Raw genomic sequence first — 6,000 nt, forward strand, 5'->3', positions numbered from 1 at the left:
TTGCAAAATCCGTTATTTTTGATGGGTAAAACAGTGCAGCACGTAGCGCTATTTTATCCTGCCAAATAAAGCATGATGGAAATCCAACGGAACCCATGAACGGCAATGGGTTCTGCAGGGCGCGCAACGGATGTGGCTCTTTCATTTTTTTTCATTATTCTGATCCTATGAAAGAGCAGATTAACGTTATACCTTGCGCAGATGTGAACATAGCCTTGTCTGTCAAATAAAATAAGGATCTATTTAAACCGGAATCCAGACGCAGATGTGAACACAGCCTAAGCCGCACAAGGCAGGTCACTGATATATTTCTGCTTCTTCACTGATGTCAATTATTAGTACAGGAAAGGGAGGACAGGGCACTACCATCACCGTCTTATAACAGCCACATCTCATGTTTCTAATAATCTGCAGGAGTACTGCATCATTGCTACTGTCAATCCTGCAGGGGGATGGGCAATGTGATACACCTCTAAGTGGCTGCCTAGCCTTTGTCTCAACCCTGCAGCATTCTTCAGCATTGAATATGCTGGCCGCTGTAGGGGGCCACATTAGACACCATCGCGGTCCCTCCCTTTTACCGTAGATATTTTTTGAAGAATGAGCTCCCAACAATCGGAGGACTGTAGTCATAAAGGTGGATGCAAAGGATCAATTCAGAACCAAGCAGATCTCCTCTTCTAAAGCAGTATTCCACAACCTGTGGCTCTCTCTAGCTGGTGCAAAACTACGACTCCCAGCATGCACTGGCAGCCGGCATTCTGCGAATTGTACTTTTGCAACAGATGGAGAGCCGAATGCTGGAGAACAATGTTCTAAAATCTGGAAATTAAATAGGTAACATCTATAGGAGTGGTATACCCTCAACGAAAACTTTTAAAAGGTTGTGCTTTTTTCTTTTTACCATAATGTTTTATGACAGATAAACGAGACACGGAAAGGTCATAAAGCATTGGTGGTCTGACATCTTGGTCCCCCATAATGTCCAGATAACACACACAGCAACATTTGCAAAAGAGCTTCGCGGATAGGTGTCTGGCCGAGCAGCCAAACGCCTCAGGTCACCATACACAATGCCAAGCAGCAGCTGGAGTGGTGTAAAGCCACCAACACTGGGAGCTAGTGGAGCGGAAACTCATTCTCTATAGCGATGGATCTCACTTCACCCCCTGGCAGTCTGAGGGAAGAATCAAGCTTTGGCAGACACCTGGAGAATATTTCAGGCCCAGATATGTATGGTTAGGCTATTTTTCCAGTCAAGGACAGACATCACGATGAAACCCATGACGCAGATGTGAACAGAGCCTTACCTGTAGAGGCTGGTCTTCATAGTTTAAGCTTCTTATTTGTAGTGATGGGAAATTCTAATGTCCCTGTTACAATGACAACTAGGGAACTGTAAGATTCTGAGTCTGGGTAAGGCCTTTCCTTATTATCCGCAAGGCAATGCCACTGGGCACAAAGGTAGGGTCTAAATGGTTTAGCAAGTTTGACGTCTTCCCAGAAGAGTGGAGGCGGTTATGGCATCAAAGAGAAGACCAGCTCCATAGTCGTGTCCATAGTTTAGTTATCAGATGTTCATGAAAGAAATATGGAGGTGGTCATGAGGGATGGACATGCTTTTAATTATGTGTTGTGCCTTAAAGTAATTGTCCAGTCTTATACAAAGCCTAATCTTTTTATAATGGCAAGTTCTAATCTATTTTGTTTCAATTGCTTACCGTTTAAGATCTCTGCTTGCGATCAGTGAATGGAAATATTCTTGTATTCATCTAGTGGCTCTAAACCCATGCTGATATTGTCCTGCTCCAGAGATAAGGGGTTTCTTACAATGTATTAATGTGGAATGTGGTTCGTCCTATGAGCAGCACCAATCACTCTCCTGAGTTACTAATGGCTTTTACTTACACTGAAAGTTCCCAAGAGCACAGGGGCCTCCATAATTCTTAAATGGAAGACGTTTGGAACAACCGGGACTCTTACTAGAGCTGGCCGCCCCACCTAACTAAGTAATCGGGGGAGAAGGGCCTTGGTTAGAGAGGATGACCAAGGACCCAATGGTCAATAGGAAAGAAGCCTCTTTTCAGTAAAAGACACATGAAAGCCCATCTGGACACATGAAAGCCCACCTGGAGTTTGCAAAAAAAACAACAAAACTTAAAGGACTCTCAGACTGTGGGAAAAAAGACTTTGTGGTCTGATGAAACAAAGATTGAATTTAAGACATGACGTTTAGAATTGGAGGAAACCAGGCATTGCTCATCACCTGCCCAATGCCATCCCTACAGTGAAGCATGGTGGTGGCAGCATTATGCTGTGGGGGTGTTTTTGGTCCGGGTTAAGGGAGAGATGAATGGAGCAAAGTGCAAAGATATTCTTAATGAAAACCTGATCCAGAGTGCTCTGTACCACCGACTGGGCCGAAGGTTCATCTTCCAGCAAGACAATGACCCTAAACACACAGCAAAGAAAACACTGGAGGGGCTTAGGGACAACTCTGTGAATGTCCTTGAGTGGCCCAGTACGAGCCCTGACTTGAAGCCAATGGAACATCTCTGGAGAGATCTGGAAAGGTCTGTCCACCGCCGGTCTCCATCCAACATGACAAGCACTCGAGAGTTTCTGCAGAGAATGGCAGAAAATCCCCAAATCCAGGTGTGCAAGTCTTGCGGCATCATACCCAAGACCGGAGGCTGTTATCACTCTGTTTTCATTCTGTTTTCACTTTGTCGTTATGGGGTATTGAGTGCAAAATGATGGGGAAAAACTTATTTTTGGTTTTATTTTGGCACAAGGCCTCAACATAACAAAATGTAAATGGTCTGAAGACTTTCCGAATGCATTGTATGTGTTAAACGGATGCCTAGCAGTGGCATCTGTCACCCATATACTATAATTGTATCCATTTAATGTATAAGTCATGAAAAGGGTAATGAGAGTTCATGGCATGTACGTTTAAATGTATGCCAATATATGCTAGTTACAGCCTAAGACTGACAAACGTCGGGTGCTTTTCCTGTAAAACGTTAGGCATAAGACAGTGCCCAGAGCCTTATAAGTGCCCAGAGACTTATAGTAGTTATATTCTTGTACATATGGGGCAGTATTATAGTAGTTATATTCTTGTACATAGGGGGCAGTATTATAGTAGTTATATTGTTGTATATAGGGGGCGGTATTATAGTAGTTATATTCTTGTATATAGGGGCAGTATTATAGTAGTTATATTCTTGTACATAAGGGGCAGTATTATAGTAGTTATATTCTTGTACATAGGGAACAGTATTATAGTAGTTATATTCTTTTACATAGGAGGCAGTATTATAGTAGTTATATTATTGAACATAGACAGCAGTATTATATAGTAGTTATATTCTTGTACATAGGGGGCAGTATTATAGTAGTTATATTCTTGTACATAGGGGGCAGTATTATAGTAGTTATATTCTTGTACATAGGGGGCAGTATTATAGTAGTTATATTCTTGTACATAAGGGGCAGTATTATAGTAGTTATATTCTTGTATATACGAAGCAGTATTATAGTAGTTATATTCTTGTACATAGGGAACAGTATTATAGTTGTTATATTCTTTTACATAGGGAACAGTATTATAGTTGTTATATTCTTTTACATAGGAGGCAGTATTATAGTAGTTATATTCTTGTACATAGAGGGCAGTATTATAGTAGTTATATTCTTGTATATAGGGGTAGTATTATAGTAGTTATATTCTTGTACATAGGAGGCAGTATTATAGTAGTTATATTCTTGTACATATGGGGCAGTATTAGGGTATGTGCACACACACTAATTAAGTCCGTAATGGACGGACGTATTTCGGCCGCAAGTACCGGACCGAACACAGTGCAGGGAGCCGGGCTCCTAGCATCATACTTATGTACGATGCTAGGAGTCCCTGCCTCGCTGCAGGACAACTGTCCCGTACTGTAATCATGTTTTCAGTACGGGACAGTTGTCCTGCAGCGAGGTAGGGACTCCTAGCATTGTACATAAGTATGATGATAGGAGCCCGGCTCCCTGCACTGAGTTCGGTCCGGTACTTGCGGCCGAAATACGTCCGTCAATTACGGACGTAATTAGTGTGTGTGCACATACCTTTATAGTAGTTATATTATTGTACATAGGGGTAGTATTATAGTAGTTATATTCTTGTACATAGGGGCAGTATTATAGTTGTTATATTCTTGTACATAGGAGGCAGTACTATAGTAGTTATATTCTTGTACATAGGAGGCAGTATTATAGTAGTTATATTCTTGTACATAGGGGAAGTATTATAGTAGTTCTATTCTTGTACATAGGAGGCAATATTATAGCAGTTATATTCTTGTACATAGGAGGCACTATTACAGTATTTATATTCTTGTACATAGGAGGCAGTATTATAGTAGTTATTTTCTTGTACATAGGAGCAGTAATATAATAGTTATATTCTTGTACATAGTAGCAGTATTATAGTTATATTCTTATACATAGGGGCAGTATTATAGTAGTAACATTCTTGTACGTAGGAGCAGTATTATAGTAGGTATATTCTTGTACATAGGAGGCAGTATTATAGTAGTTATATTCTTGTACATAGGAGGCAGTATTATAGTAGTTATATTCTTGTACATAGGAGCAGTATTATAGTAGTTATATTCTTGTACATAGGGGGCAGTATTATAGTAGTTATATTCTTGTATATAAGAGCAGTATTATAGTAGTTACTATAATACTGCCTCCTATGTACAAGAATATAGTTGTATTCTTGTATATAAGAGCAGTATTATAGTAGTTATATTCTTGTACATAGTGGGCAGTATTATAATAGTTGTATTCTTGTACATAGGAGCAGTATTATAGTAGTTATATTCTTATACATAGGGGCAGTATTATAGTAGTTATATTCTTGTACATAGGAGGCAGCATTATAGTAGTTATATTCTTGTCTATAGGGGGAAGTATTACAGTAGTTATATTCTTCTACATAGGGGCAGTATTATAGTAGTTATATTCTTGTACATAGGAGGCAGTATTAGTGTAGTTGTAACGTATGTGGTCGCTGACCACGAACTCCTTCCATCCAGTCAACGCCCTTCTCTGAAGAGATGTCTGCACATACGGCCGTCCTGCTCCACAGTGACCACCAGGGTGCGCTCACGAGCTCAGTGAAGATTTAAGAAGCCAGAGCGCACGCATGTTGGAGATTGAGCCAATTGCTCCGAGCACCCTGGGCTATAAGAAGGTCCCAGCCCCATCCTCTCATGCCTGAGTGTGGTTGTCGTATTCCAAGTTTGTCTTGCAAATGGTCCCCTAGTGTTTCCTGCTCCCAGTGTTCCCCCCCCTGTATCCTGATCTAGTGCCGTGCTGTATACCACGCCTGTCCTGCTACTCCACGCCTGACGACTACCTGCTGCCTAGTTCCTGCCAAGCCTGCCTTGCTACTGTCCGAAATGCCACAGGTACCCTATATGAACTATAGACTCTGACCTGTGCCATTAGCCAGCTGCATACAGGCAAAGGCAGTACGGCCCAGTGGGTCCACAAACCCTACGTGACAGTAGTTATGTTCTTGTACATAGGGGTAGTATTACGGTAGGTATATTCTTGTACATAGGAGCAGTATTACAGTAGTTATATTCTTGCATATAGGAGGCAGTATTATAGTAGTTATATTCTTGTATATAAGAGCAGTATTATAGTAGTTATTTTCTTGTATATAGGGGTCAGTATTATAGTAGTTATATTCTTGTACATAGGAGGCAGTATTACAGTAGTTATATTCTTGTACATAGGGAGCAGTATTACAGTAGTCATATTCTTGTACATAGTGGCAGTAATATAGAAATATTCTTGTCCAGAGGGGGCAATAATATAGCAGGTTTGATACCCAACAAAAATTGTCCATTTGGACTCAGGTTAGATTTAATTGACATTCATTCTCCATATATAAATAATTAATTTTATTTTCTGGTTCTCCTCAGACACTAAGAT

This window comes from Rhinoderma darwinii, chromosome 1 (genome assembly GCF_050947455.1).
Source record: "Rhinoderma darwinii isolate aRhiDar2 chromosome 1, aRhiDar2.hap1, whole genome shotgun sequence".
NCBI lineage: Eukaryota > Metazoa > Chordata > Amphibia > Anura > Rhinodermatidae > Rhinoderma > Rhinoderma darwinii.